Raw genomic sequence first — 17,347 nt, forward strand, 5'->3', positions numbered from 1 at the left:
ACAAAGCTGCCTTTCATTAGCCTCATTTTGCTCCCTCCTGATGTTTTCTAGGGCCCATGGTGACTCCGAGAAGCAAGAAGTACTATTAGGCAGAGGTGGGTACTGCAGGTGCTGGAGATTAGAGTCAAGATGAGAGAGGAAGGGCTGATGAAGGGCTTTTGCCCAAAAATGTCAATTTTCCTGCTCCTCGGATGCTGTCTGACCTGCTGTGCTTTTCCAGTACCACTCTCAAGAAGTACTTGTTTCCCAGTATGAAAAGAGCCACTGGGCAGCATTCACATAAAGCAGTACAGTGGCCAGAAATAGCAAGGACCTTGCAAAGGAAGTTGGACAATATCTACTGTCCCACATTCCATTCTGGTTGGCTGATCTGAAACTTTGTCTATTACCATCAAACAGCAATTATCATTACATTTTCAAATCTCTCTGAATGTTGCTCACTAGTTAAAAAACATGTCAACCAAGGTCTGTATGGAAAAAAACAAGCAGGAGAGTGCATTCCAAGTGATTGAAAATCTATTGGTCATCAGGGTAATGGGGAAATCATTTGCATAGTGAGTGACAAGAATGGACGTGAAATTACATTGAGTTTCTTAAAATCCTACCTTCCTTTAGTCACTGTCTTCCATAATCTGCATGACAAACTATAAACACTTTCACCATTCGATGTTTCCTTTGTGTTAAAAACTAACCCTTGTCCCACTCTTTCCATTCAGCTGCTGAAAAAGCGCACACCCCCCCGCACTTCATAACAGGAAGACCGCTGTCCAGAACATGCCATCACTCAAAATGATTCTAATAGCTTAGAAGTTAGTGCCACACATATTGTAGATGTGAGATAGCACGGTGAATCAGCATGCCGATGTGTAAATGCCAGGGAAGGAGAATTGAATTTTGAGAGGGTGAGATTACATTCTCTGAACTTGATTCTGGAGGACTCAAATGCTGACATTGAGGGCTTAGTCTACCAATGAAAGTTGAAAGCCAGAAAATTCCACTGTGTATCTACTAGCAATTTTTGTGCACAATGTCTCAGAGCATGGATTAATCCAATCCCATTCAACTTGCATCAAGGCTGCGTGTACAGCCTGGAGACCATTTCGTTTAGCATGGAGCAATTGGCTCCAAAAACATCATACTATGCCCACCATGATGAAATCTCAATGGAGAGCTCTAACTGCCTTTACAGATTCAAACACTGCTGGCATGAACATTCAGACAGATGCTACCCTGCTCTGGTGGCCAATGTTCACAGATTTACAGAAAATAATATAATTTCTGAACACTAGTGTTCAGCAGAGCCAGAGTACTGAAGTACAGAAGAGTAGCTTTGGCTGAATGAGAGAGAAGTCTGCTGCTCTATCTTAGGATGGTCCTCCTGCACCATTCATTCTGCCACTACCTCTGTTAGTGCCACTTAGTCAGATAAGGCAGGCTGCCTCAATGTTTGCTAACATATTGATTCCTGGAGCATTTGGATTAGTAAAGGAGTCACAATATGGACACTAGGGACTTGGAGAAGAGAATATTTTTCATTACTCTGTTAACTTTCACACCCAGATAGAGTTGAGCTCTTTGAAGATTTTATTTCTGTTTTTGGTTTTGGATTGTGGTTACATGCATTGTGGAGTGAGGGAAAGACCATTAAGCTTGACGGGTGGAAGACAGGGGAGAGTTGTGAAGAGTGGAGATGATATGAAAGTAACAAGGAGGAAGCACATTCACAGATCCTGTAGCCTGTACCATTTTATAAACATACAAGCTCCATGCACCAGCTGTTGTTTACTTGCTTTCTTCATGTTTCATATGTTGTGACAATGTAATAGCAGTTGTTGCTCTTGCTAATTAACCAACTGTTTTTTTGTTAGAGTTTATACTATTTCTTAACTTTCTCATTTTTTCTTTGCAAGAGGAATTTTAACGCTTTGAAGGCAGTTGCTTCCCATCCATCCCTCATGACATTGTTTACCTTTCCATAAGAGTAAGGTGTGAAACATAGTTAGGAGTACAAACCCAACCCACCTATATGTAACACCATGCCATGCTACTCTAAGCACCACAATCATTAAACTTTGTCCTTTAACTATTCTGGAAGCGACATAACAGCCAAAATCAATACTAAATATCATTTAGCATTCCAGGTGTGTATTCCATCCTATTCTTTAATTTGGAATGGCTGCAGGTATTGGAATTGTTTCCTGGAGGGACCTTTAAGAATATATGCACACTTAATGAGGATGGGGTAAAGCTAAAATAATTGGAAATCTAATAAAACTGTTACATTGATACATCTTAAAGCTATTGTTAATAAAAAAAACTGCCTTTTCAATCAATGCAGTATTTTCTCCCTGGTGATTAATGCTAGCCTGAGCACGAAAGCCCTTGGTCTTTGTTTCCTATTCCACTGTAGAACTCTTCTCAGTACAGTCACTAGGGAGAAGATAGGGAATGAATTTATAAATATACATTATCACTCCACTGCTCATTTTGCTACGCATCTTAAAACCTGCTCCAGCCTCACAAACCATTCTCAAAACAGATATTTTCAATTGATAGGTTCTCCCTTTGCTGAATGTACTGATGTAGTGAAAGTGATGGCTGTTTCTGGTATTCGGTGGTAAATTTAGAATCGCAGTTTTGACCATGAGAGAAACAAACAGCAAGGTAATTTTTATGAGAAATCTGTTTTCACTAGAAGTGCAAACTCCAGCTGACAATCTAAATTCCGATTGTTTAGTTATTGAATGTATCTGATTGTTGTGTTTCATATCTCAAATCCATGCAGATATCACACTTGCTTATGAGCACAAACAGATTTTATTTACAGCATTTTAGAATGTTTAATTGACACTTAGGCTCTGAATTCCAGCTCTCTCCATGGTTTGTGCCTTTTACTTTTCCCTGAATCCACATCCAGGCTTAACCAATCAAACACATTGAGCAACCATTGTAAACAGACTCTCAAAATCAAACACAGAACATTGAATATGAGACTGACTTGGAGAGTTATTTGTATAGAGTTATAGAGATGTACAGCTTAGAAACAGACCCTTCAATCCAACTCATCCACGCTGACCAGATGTCCTAAACTAATCTAATCCCATTTGTCAGCATTTAGCCCATATCCCTCTTAACCCGTCCTATTCATATACCCATCCAAATGTCTATTAAGTGTTGTAATTGTACCAATGTGCACCATCTCCTATGGCAGCTCATTCAATACACGCAACATCCTCTGCTAGAAACATTTGACACTTAAATCCCTTTTATATCTTCCCCCTCTCATGTTAAACCTATGCCCTCTAGTATTGAGATAATGAGAGGCATAGATGAATAGATAGCCAGAGACTTTTCCCCAGGACAGAAACGACAGTCATGAGTTGTCGTAATTTTAAGGTGATTGGAGGAAGGTATAGGGGAGATGTCAGGGGTAGGTTCTTTACACAGAGAGTGGTGGGTGTATGGAATGCACTGTCAATGGTGGTAATAGAGTTAGAGACATTAGGAACATTTAAGTGTCTGCTGCACAAGCACATGGACAGCAATAAATTGAGGGATGTGTAGATTAGGTTGATCTTAGATTAAGAGGAATGCTTGGCACAACATCTTGGGCCGAAGGGCCTGGACTGTGCTGTGCTGTTCCATGCTTTAAGTTAATTGTCAACAGTATCACAGGAGAGATGAAGAGGAGTCTTTTACATAGTAGATTATTGTGATGTAGAACTTACTACCTAAAAAGATAATAGAAGTAGAAACTATTGCAAGAGGAAGTTGGATTATATTTGCAAATTTTGTATGAATTGGACAATTCTTAAAATAATTGGCACTGGCACAATAAGTTGCATAACCTTCATTTGTACAATATGACCTTATGACTATGCTCTTGTTCCAAATATGAACAAATACATTGGAGTATAGCATACATCTATCACATGGAGCACAGCAATCAATTTATAACTAACCCCACCAGATATTTTAGGAAAAGGCTTGCAGAAATTCAAAACTTACAGGTTTAACATTTTGGGTCCCAATTTCAAAGCAGTTCTTAAGAACTACTTTCACTTTTTCAGACAATTGCACTTTACAGAGAAATGTTCTTTTATAATAATGTTGAAATTATTTTCCTGCCTTGGAGCATTGCAAAGTAACTGAAGTGACAAAATGTGTGATTTTCAGCATTCTTTCACCAGTGTAGTACAGATAATATGAACATGGATTCTAAAGTTTAAGCATGGACTCAGTCTCCATACCTGCGTGTACCTTCTTTGGAATCTACGTGTAATGATACTACAGCTCTAAGAGGTATACTTGTTCTGTTTCTTTTATAAAGATAGGCTAAGACAAAGATGAGGGGGTCTTTCCCAGTCAATAAAGTAAACACCTTGGGAGGCCTTGGGTTTTTTAAATGTTGGAACAATAAAAGCAGCCTGAATGAGTGGAGTCAGGCTCCCAGTTTTTTAGTTTAGCTTTCAGCAGTTGGGGTTTTGAAATTGCCACACATCTCTCCCTGCTACAATAAAAGCTGGAGTTCTCTCTCTCTCTGTCAGAATTTTCTCTTACTGTTCTGTCCTCCTGGACTGCAGAAACATTGTACGTGAGGCAGTCTATTTTACTGAATTTGCCAATGTAAAAGGTATGTTTATGGGTTCCTATATTGGAACAGTTTCTCTTTAGTGGTTAAGTAATCTATTATTCTGTTAAGTTTCCCAGTAGAGTTATGTTATACGTTTGTGCGAAGATTTGTAGCTCGGAAGCTCGTTGTTGTGGTTCTGTTCGCCGAGCTGGGAATTTGTGTTGCAGGCGTTTCGTCCCCTGTCTAGGTGACATCCTCAATGCTTGGGAGCCTCCTGGGAAGCGCTTCTGTGATCTTTTCTCTGGCATTTGTAGTGGTTTGAATCTGCCGCTTCTGGTTATCAGTTCCAGCTGTCCGCTTCAGTGGCCGGTATATTGGGTCCAGGTTGATGTGCTTGTTGATTGAATCAGTGGATGAGTGCCATGCCTCTAGGAATTCCATGGCTGTTTTCTGTTTGGCTTGTCCTATAATAATAGTGTTGTCCCAGTCAAACTCATGTTGCTGGTCATCTGCACGTGTGGCTACTAAGGATAGCTGGTCGTGTCGTTTCGTGGCTAGTTGGTGTTCATGGATGCAGATCATTAGCTGTCTTCCTGTTTGTCCTATGTAATGTTTTGTGCAGTCCTTGCATGGGATTTTGTATACTACGTTGGTTTTGCTCATGCTGGGTATCGGGTCCTCCATCCTGGTGAGTGGTTGTCTGAGCGTGGCTGTTGCGCACCCATGAACACCAACTAGCCACGAAAGGACACGACCAGCTATCCTTAGTAGCCACACACGCAGATGACAAGCAACATGAGTTTGACTAGAACAACACTACTATTATAGGACAAGCCAAACAGAGAACAGCCAGGGAATTCCTAGAGGCATGGCACTCATCCACAGATTCAATCAATAAGCACATCGACCTGGACCCAATATACCGACCACTGCAGCGGACAGCTGGAACTGACAACCGGAAGCGGCAGATTCAAACCACTATAAATGCCGGAGGAAAGATCACAGAAGCGCTTCACAGGAGGCTCCCAAGCACTGAGGATATCACCTAGACAGGGGACGAAACGTCTGCAACACAAATTCCCAGCTTGGCGAACAGAACCACAACAACAGAGTTATGTTATTCCAAGTTTCTCTTTGGTTTGTTGTATTTTAACGACTGTTTGATTAAATGTTGTTTTGAATAATGTCATTTGTGTGACCAACTGAATTACATCTGGAACACAGCACCTTGCCTTTAAATAAGATAAAAGTTAGGGTCTATGCTATCTCCTGGACATAATTGCGGGGAAGGAGGTGTGGTTTGGTCTGGTCTATGACAAATTGGGGGCTTGAAAGAATCAAAATTTCTAATTACAGGTTAGATTTAATATTATAGGATGCAAAGACAGTAGGTGTTGAATGGTTTTTCTGGTATTGTATGCACTTGGTTTAAATAGGGTGAGCCTTGTGTATTAATGGTCACCAAGAATTTCCTGGGGGTTGGAAGAATTCACTTCAGTTGTTACAGAAAGTGAATAAGGCAAAAGTTTAACAACAGGCAAATAAGTTAAAGTTGGAGTTGCCTGTGTCTTTGAGGAAGCGGGAGACAATTGCAGCAACAGCTGTGCATTTACAATTGCCAGGAATGCAATTACAATCATTGGAAGTGGCTAAAATTCAATTGTCAATGCAGCAGCCGGAGTTAGAGGCAATGACAAGGGAAAAGGGAAGAGAAAAGAAAATGAAACCATCTGAATTATGATTAAAAGCAGAGGAAAAAGAAAAAGAATGGAAGACCTGAGCAGAGGAGAATTACAAGGTAAGAGGTTTTCAACTTCCAAAGTTGGCAATGAAAGAGGAAAGTCAACTTAAAACGGCATTGTGATGAAGAACAAACCCATCGCAGTCGAAAGCCTGGTGGGGATCTGTCTAAATATGTCCAGACATTACCACAGTTTGAGGAGAAGGACATTTTTATTTCATTTGAGAAAGTGGCTAAACAAATGAAATGGCTAGTGACCATGTGGGTATCAAACAAAATTGATAAGTAGAGCTAGTGAGATATTTGCATCACTATCAGAAGAGGTGGGACTTGAACCCAGTTCAGAGATAGGGACATTACCATAGCATCCCAAGATCTTTCCCAGAATACTCTATGGCCTTGACACCAATACCTAGCAGCTGACTGGTCTTTTTATGAGCTGCATTTCAGCAAGGCCTGATCCCAACATCAGAGCACCTTGGATCTCCCAATTCAGATACAGGGAATACATTCAACATCCTTGCTACTGCTCTCACCACTCACACTGGGTTTGAGAGAACAAAGAAAGAAACACCAGAAAAAAAAAGTTAAAAAAAAGAGAAGTAAAGCAATTTATGATTCAAAAGTTGAGAAAAAGGTTGTGCTCCTGATTATCTACATGTCAGATTTCCAAATTAAAATAAAAACACTGCAATTGGAAATCAATCCCTAAAATGCTGAAAACACACAACAGATCAATTAAGATCTACAAAAAAAACAATGACAGGTTAATGTTTCAGGTCAGATTTCCCTTATGAAGCAATAAAACAAGTTGGAACAGTTGACTTACTAATTTTTGTAGCTCCCTTTTTGCCCATCTGAATATAGTTGACTCAGATACATGAGCAAATGGTTAATTATGGTTTCTAAGATCAGTACATTGTTCAGCAGCGAGTTAATGATTCATTTGATAACCCTGGTGATAGTGAAGAGTGTCTGGCATCGTAACAGCAATGTCCAAAATTTTTAATCAATTAGATGCATTCAATTCCATGGTTTTCCAGTGCAAAGTCTGCCTGTAAAATTCCCTGGTGCTCTCCTTGAGAGAAGGAAACAAGGAATTTAGATTCAGAATCTGCTTTCCCAGGTAATTGAAAAAGCAGCTGCATCTCCAACATCGATCACCAGGGAATCGCAACTACCACAAAGGAACTGAAATGATTTTCAACATCATAAATCACCAAGTAGCCTGGTGCTCATGTTCTAAGACTGGTAATCCAGAAGTCTGGTTTTATAATCCACAGAATATGAGTTTAAATCTCACAAAGTTGGAGATTTTCAGTTCAATTGCTTTTAAAGTCAGAAAATAAAACATTGCTAAAGTCCCCGTCACCTTCTCTGAGGCAGCTGCCTCTCGTCGGAAAATGGCCCTAACCACTCATTATCATCATATTAAACAAATTAGCTATCCTGCACAGCCTAGTGCTGACCAACTTTTACAAATCTGAATATTTCATTGATGCAACCCATCAGCATTACCACTCTGCCATATAAACAGGCAAACATTAAAAGCCACAAGAGTACATCGAGCCAAGAAAATGCAGCAGAGATTGATCCGATCTCACATTAAATCTATTCGTAGATTGATGTTGCTTGAACTCTCCACTGCCTCCTGTAGTTATTAACTGTGTGAGCAGCTGATGTAAATATCAACCAACTTCAATCAGCTGCTCCCACTGCTAACCAATATAGGAGGCACATGAGAAGTGCAACTCCACAGATGTCAATCACTTATCCCAGTCTCCCAACACCATCTCATGGTTCTGAGAATACTGCAACTGTTATCAATCCTCTGTGTTGAGTACCATGTCTGTAAATAATCCTTTTAATAAGTTTTAGTCAACCTCCAGATAGAACAACAAATGTACGTTGACTCCAATGTGCCCAATATATGAAATGGGAATGGTGCCTGTATGACTTCCACTGAAGGAAATTTGTCACCCTTCCCCAGTCTATCTTAAATGTTGCACTATTTCCATTGTAACACATTTGTCTTTTAACTGCCCTCTAAAGTTGCTTACCAGTTGTATCAGGGAAATTTTATATGCCTTGTTTTACATTGAGTGGCAGAATGGCTCAATAGTTAGCACTGCTAGCTCAGCAAGGACCCAGGTTCTATTCCAGCCTCGGGGGTGACTATGTGAAGTTTGCATGTTCTCCCTGTGTCTGTGCAGGTTTCCTGTGGGTGCTCTGATTTCCTCCAGCAGTCTAAAGATGTGCAGATTAGGTGGATTGGCCATGGGAAATTGCACATAATGTGCAGGCCAAGTGGATTAGCCATGGAAATGCAGAGTTACAGGGCTGGGATGGGTCTGGATGGAATGCTGTTCAGAGGGCTGGTGTGGACTTGGTGGGTGAAATAGCCTGCACACTGTCAGGATTTTATGAAGAATAACAAAGATCTGCCTTCTATCTTACCATGTTCAACAATTGCCAAGGGTATCTGGTGCAATCCTATTATCTCTTGCCATGCTTCCTCCATTAAAGCGTTGACCATATTTCCAAAGTGTAACATTAGCTCAAGTGTTTTGTGATGATCTAAGGCCAGGAAAGGCACTAAATGAATGCAAACCTTTCTTTCTTGCTGTAATTTTTAAATCTTTCTATCAATTGCATATATCTGAAATTTTCCTCAGTCGATTTACAGTTAAAAGGGATCAGTTTCAAAAGGGTGACATTATTGGTACAGATTAAACCAGTTTGCTATTATATGCTTTTCTCATACTGTTTGGATATGGGAGCCTAGCCTTCTAACTTGCACTTCTGTGACCTCATGTTGTCCTAAGGAAATGGACACAACGAGGTTCAATAGCATCCTCAAAAATATCTAAATAAACTCAAATCAAGATATTTCTGAAGATTTGGGGTTAGACTGTTCCAGTCCTGTTTAATCTTTCTCCTTTCACTCCTCTCTAGTTTACCATTTATTAGCAGCTCCAACAATGCAGGAATAAAACATTGTTTCTAAAGCAGGCTCTGCTTTTAGGTTGTTCAATCAAAAACTTCATACTTTTCAAAATCTAGATCTCAGGCTTGGTTCAATATTTACTCCTAGTCTGATATCACAGGTTATTCCATATAAGATGCAATGTACCCTGTACAACAAAATCACAAACTCGTTAATAAGTAATCACCTAGAATTTCTCCTGGAATCTGAGCAGGAATAGGTCATGTAGCCCCTCCAGCCTGTTGTGTCACTCAATAAGACCATGGCTGACCTGTGACCTGACCCCACCTATCTGCTATTACTCCATATTCTTTACTGTACTGACATTTTAAGAGAAGAGTTTTCTAAGTTTGAACTATGTTTTTGCATGTAGAGGTGTTTCCTAATCTCATCTGGTGTTATTTAATTTTGAGTATTAATGCTCCATTGCTACATGCTTTTCATAATATCCTTTCTTCATATTGAAGTAACTTCATCCTTGATCAAAAAGCTTACTGTCTATTCATTGTTCCTGCAAACCTGGTATATTCCATTCCCCATCATTAAGGTCTTGCTGGTCTTACAATCGTTACCTTGTCATACCCTCCCAATTTGAATTTGCATCTGTAATTCACTGGAGTTGTTCCTTATAGTCCACATATTTGTATACAGAACACTTAGATCACAAACTCTAACCTCTCCTTCTACTCTCATGTTTGATTCACAGAATTCTTATTTCTCTCATGATTGTTTTACATTGCTTTTTTTAGTTTGACTGTTATCTTAGTGCCTCGAACCACATTTGCACTGACTACTCTATTCTCTTCCCTTTCATTTGCTTTTGAGGTATTATCAATAAAACCTTTTCTAACTGAGCTCTTCCTCCCACTTATTAGCTTCAATTCCTTCTGTGGCCAGAGCTTGGCAGAACTGAAAAAGAAAGTGTAACTGGTTAAATGTCACTTTCTTCAGGATTTCAGCAAGTTATGGAGATCAAAGAAAGAAGAAATATGTGTGTAGTACCTTTCAAATCCTTAGGACATCGAAATCAGTTTAAAGCTAATGAATCACTTTCATAAGTCACAGTTATCATCATTAACATTGGAGGTCCCTTGTAGATGAGGATGACTCTCTTCCACTCTCAGGGTGAGTCCATAGGTGGCTGTATAGTCCGATGCAGCTACTGCACACTCTATTACATATGGGACAGGTGGTGGACGTGCGAAAGGGTAGGTGTGATAGCATGTCCTTTCACTGTTCTCACCTGGCTTCCACTCTTTCACACTTCTATAGGAACTGTAGCAGCCAATTTGATCATAGCAATGTGCAATAAACTTTGAGAGCATCTGTTTTCCTTTGTGACAACAGCTGATGGATAAATATTGATCAGGACAATAAAGAGAGTTCCTTTGCTTTTTTCTGTATCGTATTGTGGTATCTTCCCTAACAGTCTGACGCGAGAGGCAGACTTTGAATTTAACATCCTAACTGAAAGGTAGCCTTTGTGCTGCATTCCTCAGAACTAAATTATGACATCTCAGGTGTAGAACTTGTGTCCAAACATTTCTGACTATGGCTGTCTCTTCAATAGAATCCTGTGGAAATTCAGACTCAATTAATTTGTAGTACCATTACACATAGAGTAGGGAGGAAATCTTGCCCCAAATCCTGAGCTTCCACAATCCCCAAACCGTAATAAATAAACCAAAAGAGTTGCAGATGCTGCAAACCAGAAACAAAACCAGAAAGTGCTGCAAAAGCTCAGCAGGTCTGGCAGCATCTGTGGAGAGAAATCAAAGTTAGCATTTTGGGTTTAGTGACCCTTCTGGGGAATTTCAGTTTTTGTTCCCCAAACCATATTAATGCTTTTTGCTTGTTTTCTTTATTATTTCTATATCACATTTTCCAATATTTTTTCTACACCTAAACATTTTGGCTGTGATAATTGATATCCCCAAATATGTTCTAAGCTCAGTCCTGTCCCAATTATTTTATGTCATACGTTAGTTTTGACTTTGCTTCTTCAACTAATCATGCTTTTATTTTTAAAAAATCTTCCTTCACTGAGCGGTTTCTCAAATAACAGAATACATTGGAAAATTGGGTTGTGCAGCTGAGTTATCTTGATGGTTGGATAATGTTTTATATTTCTCATTGCAGTTGGATCTGTAGGTGTTTTGTCATTGTCATGAATGGGTTCCTGTATTGCAGGAGTGTACAGCCACTGTTAGAGACTAAATTTTTTTTTCTTCATGCTGCCGATTTAACATTAAGAATAGCAGATACTACCCATCTCATAGAACACTGCATTCTTTTGAAAACAAACTCATGGTGTGTCCTGTTGCCTAAGAATATTGGATACTACAAGCAACAGAATTATTCTGGAAATGAGTCTGACCCCTGCAACACATAGTTATTGGCACTTAATTCAGTATCTGTAATTATTTTGCTGTTATTATAACAGTTATTACTGTTAGTAAGAGACAAATCCATACATATTACCAAGTAATTCCTGCATTTATGTCGCTTCTTTCAGGACTTCAATGTGCACAAAAACATCTGAGACGAATAATTAATTTTGAAGTGTAGTCACAAGTTACATCACCAGAAGTACAACAACCAAATTGCTCACAGTAAATTTCCAGAAATGGACATCTGAGAATGGGTGGCACAATGGCTCAGTGGTTAGCCCTGCTGCCTCACAGAGCCAGGGACCTGAGTTCAAGTCCTGCCTCAGGTGACTGACTGTCTGTGTGGAGTTTGCATGTTCTCCCTATGTCTGCTGCAGGGGATTCCTTCAGGTGCTCTGGTTTCCTCCCACAGTCCAAAGATGTGCACGTTAGCTGAATTGGCCATGGGAAGTACAGGGTTACTGTGATAGGATGTGAGGTGGGTCTGGGTAGGACGCTATTCAGATAGTCGGTGTGGACTTGATGGGCTGAATGGCCTGTATTCACATTGTAGAATTTCTATGAATGATAAGATCACCTGTTTATTTAATGATGCTGGTTGAGGGATGAATATTGATCAAAGCGTAAGGCATAGAAGAAGTAGTCCTGATCTTTGTAATTGTGTAAAGGTCTTTTATGTTCATCGTTATGGATAGATACAACCTCAGCTTATTATCTTCCTTAGTACTAGACAAGGCAGGAGCACTCAGTGCTAGCATGGGTTTGTGTTCAAGACTGATTTGGACTCAGTGACGGGATTGCTGCAACTGACTGCGGCTGACACAGTGCTGCAATATGTAACCTGTGCAGATTACATTCTACTAATAATTGTGCTTTAGAATTTACAATGCAGATAACATTCTGTAGGCATAACCACACAGAACACCAGCAACATAAGTGATGAGGATGGCAAATCCAGTGAGATCCAAACAAATCTCATTGATATTCTCTGCCATAGCTTTCTGTGCAGTGCCTTGTATTTATAAAATGTAGTTTGAATTGACAATTGCTTTCCAGATAGATTCCAATGTCAGAAGCTAACTACACCTGTGGAGACTGCAGCAAAGTTCAACCACATGTAGTTAGAGACAACAACCATTTGTATTTATATAGTAGGAAGACATCCCAAGGCACATAACAGCAAAACAAACATTGACAAAAACTTTGTAAAAGTATTTACAGGAGGAGGGAGAGTGGGACGCATGTTTGATGATGAGAATTTTAACCCAGTTTTCAAATTGAGAAATGGCATGTATATTATTCAGGGATAATGTTGTAGATCAGTAATGCAGAGATGGTGGTGAGGGAGGCTTTGTAAAGGTTACAATACAGCCATCAATATTTTTGAGAAACTCAAAGTACTGGAGAGTGAAAGGTGGGATGCTGGCAAGGAGAGAACTGTATCAGTCAAGTCTGGGGCTCCAGACGAGGATTTCAGTGCTGGGAAACTGAGGCAGAGCAGATAAGGGCAATGCCATGTTGGTTAAAGTAATCATAATTTTTTTTTATTCTGTTTTACAGGGACATGGGATTTTGTTGTCAGAACTTTTCATCTCTCTAGTTGTTTTGAGATACAACCTTCTGAACCTTCTTACTGCCTGTTGTCTTTACATTCAGAACTTCTGAGAGTCAGCTAAAAGTAATCTTCAAAAGGTAGGGTCCGGTGGGATTTCTGTTGATATCCTTTTCTATTCTAAGACTTATCATACGTCCATGGAAGACTGCACCCAAAACCTCTCATGATGAAAGATGTTAGAGTGCATTAGTACTGTTACCATCTGATCCTTTATATATGTTTTAAGTATATATTTTGATATTTGCACATGAAATGTACGTGTACCTGGCAAGGCCAGTATCTGTTGTCAATTCCTATCTGCCTTTGGGAAGGTGGTGATAAGCTACGTTCTTGAATCACTATCCTTCCAATGGTGGATTTTTCCAGTCCCTGAACAAGGTGGCTAATAATCAATGAATTGGGAAAATTTGTTGAGAGCAGAAAAATAAGATTCAATGGGAGAGATAAAAAAGCTTTATTTTCCAGGAATTTTGCTTGAAAGCATTGATGGTTTCTGGATCAGTAGGGAAATAAAGGGTCATGGGGAAAATGCAGGAAATGCATGGGCGTGAGGAATATTGGATCATCCATTATCCTATTGAGTGGTAGAGCAGACTCGAGGGGCTGAATGGCCAACCCCTCTCCTTATTTCTTATGGTCTTAATGGTCCATGCAGCAAGAAGCTGATCTAAATGTTTAGATTAGATTAGATGACTTACAGTGTGGAAACAGGCCCTTCGGCCCAACAAGTCCGGAAACCCACGCAGACACGGGGAGAACGTGCAAACTCCACACCGTCAGTCGCCTGAGGCGGGAATTGAACCCGGGTCTCTGGCACTGTGAGGCAGCAGTGCTAACCACTGTGCCACCGTGCTGCCCAAATGTGTAATGAACTTATCATTGCCTCATGTGTATGCAAGTTTCTATTTTCCTAGGCCTTGGAGAGAAAGTATACATGCCATTTCCCATCACGAGAGTCGAAGTGGATGCAGCTCCCCTGCATCTACTTTGGAAAAGCACCTTGGCCGACTTCCCTGACTGTTCAGGCCATGCAGCACTGATGGTGATTACCTATACACACTTACCTGGTGTTTGGCATTCACAAAGCACCAGACTCACCATAACCTCATGGTACATTTAATACTGTTTGACACTACATGCTGCACATTGGATCTCCCAACACCTTACATTGCAATGCTAGTGCCAGGCTGCATTGCATTCTGGGACTGTTCCCTAACTCATGCATTGGAATAGGATGCATATCAAAAATCTTAGCTTACTTTCTTAGTGCTCACTCACATTCGCCTACTTGGATGCTCACAGCTACTCTGCCGTGACTTGTCTTGTCTTTTTGATAATTGCTACTCATTCAGAAATTACACGCTTACACAGTAATTACCTCGTCTTTTCGCATAGACTCAAAAGACAGGCAGCATGTCATTTTTGCCTGCAATGAACAATCAAGGTGGTGAGGCACTGAGCAATGTCAATGTGTCAAATGCACCATGTGCCAGCAGCTTATGCAACAAAAGTGCTGAATAGGTTTTAACCAAATGAATATGTCTCAAAGTCTAATGAGAGTAACAAGTCAAGGAGACTGTTGTTAGTCAGGATATCCTTTCACAGTCAATCAATCAAGGGCAATATTTGCTATCAGTATAGGGACTTGGTATCACGGTCAGTCAGTTGTTTGATTCATACAGCGTCAGGATTTTGGTATCATTATAGTCCACTGAAAGGGTCACAGTTAATCCTGCAGGCCCATTGTAACTAATCCAGGAATTAGTGATAAGGACAGTTAGGGAGCTACACTGATATTATTCAGGGATCTGGTTAGTCATGACTTGAGGCTGTTTTACCAAGTCAGTAAGGGGGCTGGGCCACACTGAATCTATCACTGACATTGAAAGGGATTTTTATAGTGCCCAGTGTTGTGGTGGGGAAGTTGGGGAAGTCAGTTGTTAGGATTGGAGGTAGCATGGTGTAATACAGAGTGGATAATACTTGTGATGTGGGTAGGGGATAATTCAACATATAATGATTGGAGATAATACAGATATCAGGGCATGGATTACTGAGGAGACATGTCATTGACATTTATCACCACCTTGTCTTTGATAAGTGGGCAGTGCATCACAATGGTTGGCAGAACTAAGCTCTGAGGTTTAGGGAGAACAGTGGAGTAACAAACAATTAAGAGAAATAATTGAGAGGGAATGTGTGGAATCTCAAAACTAAAGCAAGTTGGCAGGGAGTGTAAGGTAGAAAGGAACAGCATGGTGGTTCACTGGTTAGCACTGCTGTCTCACAGGGCTAGGGATCCAGGTTCAATTCCAGCCTTGGGCGACTGTCTGTGTGGAGTTTGCACGTTCTCCCCGTGTCTGTGTGGGTTTCTTCCAGGTGCTCTGGTTTTCTCCCACAATCTAAAGACATGCAGGTCAAGTGGTTTAGCCAGCGTGTCCAGGGATGTGTAAATTGGGTGGATTAGTCATGGGAAGTGCAGGGTTATTGGGGGGGGGGAGATGAGTCCAGGCGGGATACCCTTCAAAGAGTTGGTGTGGACTTGTTGGGCCGAATACCCTGTTTCTACACTGTAGGGATTCCATAAACGTAAAGGTTTGTGATTTGCCTTAGATTGACAGACTGAACCTGCAACACAGCCCCGTGAAAGGCTACCTGTTTGGGCTTCCATCCTCATCCGAATCACAAATGTGCTGTAAAAATGAGCAATGACAGCCAACAAAGTCAGAGTGGGTGCAGCACAGCCTCGCGAGATACGTCACAGCAGAAGTTCCACTCAGGATGTGGAATAGATAGAGGAGATCCAGAGTCCACCCTCCTCAATGACACCTCCTGCACATGAGTGAAATGCATTGCCTCTGCAGAATAAGGAAATTGGGGGATGCTATTATAGAGCAGTGTCACCTGCTGGAGCAGGGTCTGTGTTCTGAAGGGATGGGTAACCATTATATATCAGTGGTCATCAAAGTGATAGCTGTACGGATTTTTTATGGAACTGACTGCTTCCAAGGATTTACTTGGAACCTGAAAATCAACCTACCAATTTATTGACTCTATTACTGATACAAATTTTCTCAGATCACTCTAATATCCCCATGACAAGGCCAGTGCTACAACCCAGCCAGTAGACTTTGCTGACTTCCTCTTGCTGTATGATGCTGCAGGTTTTACACACGAGATATCAAGAGGAACATATCATAACGTGGCTTCATTAATAGAAAAAGCTTCTATTCAATCAATCCACCTGTGATCGTCAATGCCACACCTTAACCATCTGCACCAGGTACCCAGAAAGCTGCGAAGGTACCTATATCCTCAACAACACACAGGTTCCTGGTTCATTTCAAGGGTTGGTTACCTTCTAAGGATGAGTGCTGAGAGACAGCACCCCAGCTGAGGTCAGGCGTAAGTACGATACAGTCTATTTTCAACCATTGTGAGCAGAAGATAGACTTCCTAGGGATGAGGTTTTGATGCTTGGATCTATTTTGGGGGAGGGAGGCATTGCACAACACTCCAGACAGTGTGTGCCACATAATCTTACGATGCTATGCCTTGTACAGGTTGGTCAGGCAGCAAGGAGATAATGAAGGATGCTGAAGAGCCGGGAGTGAGGCAGCAGCTGGTTGAGAAGGATGATGAGGAGACTGAGCAGGAAGAACACCACCTGATAGAGTGGTGCAGCCTAAGGTACAATGCACCAGACAAGATTTAAATCAAACCCACTTCCAACGGATGTGAGTTGAGTTAAGAGATCATTGACTGAAATTTGTTGCTGCTCCAGCCCCAGTTTAGTCCCAGAAGCAAATGTTTTCTTGTTGTTTATTTTTCTTTGCCTTTTCTGTTTAATTAAAGTTAATATAACGACTATTTGAAAATTTCACAATATGCCTTGCTCCCACATTCAATAATGACGAGATGTTATGCCAATCTTGGCAGAAGAGAGAGAGAGTAATGGTGTTCAGGATAGGAAGCCTCTGTACCTTCATGTTGCAGCTGTCCAAAACTTCAGACTGGCCACATTCGGAGTGCAGTTCTGGTT

General features: G+C 40.7%; 1 long non-coding RNA gene across 1 annotated transcript; it reads left to right on the forward strand.

Annotated features, from left to right (window-relative positions):
• Positions 1-6,277: 6,277 nt before the first annotated feature.
• Positions 6,278-17,100, forward strand: LOC122551107. Its single transcript, XR_006311997.1, has 3 exons — positions 6,278-6,371; positions 13,251-13,382; positions 16,869-17,100. It is a non-coding gene; the product is annotated as an uncharacterized LOC122551107 (long non-coding RNA).
• Positions 17,101-17,347: the final 247 nt, after the last annotated feature.

This window comes from Chiloscyllium plagiosum, chromosome 6 (genome assembly GCF_004010195.1).
Source record: "Chiloscyllium plagiosum isolate BGI_BamShark_2017 chromosome 6, ASM401019v2, whole genome shotgun sequence".
NCBI classification, from domain to species: domain Eukaryota; kingdom Metazoa; phylum Chordata; class Chondrichthyes; order Orectolobiformes; family Hemiscylliidae; genus Chiloscyllium; species Chiloscyllium plagiosum.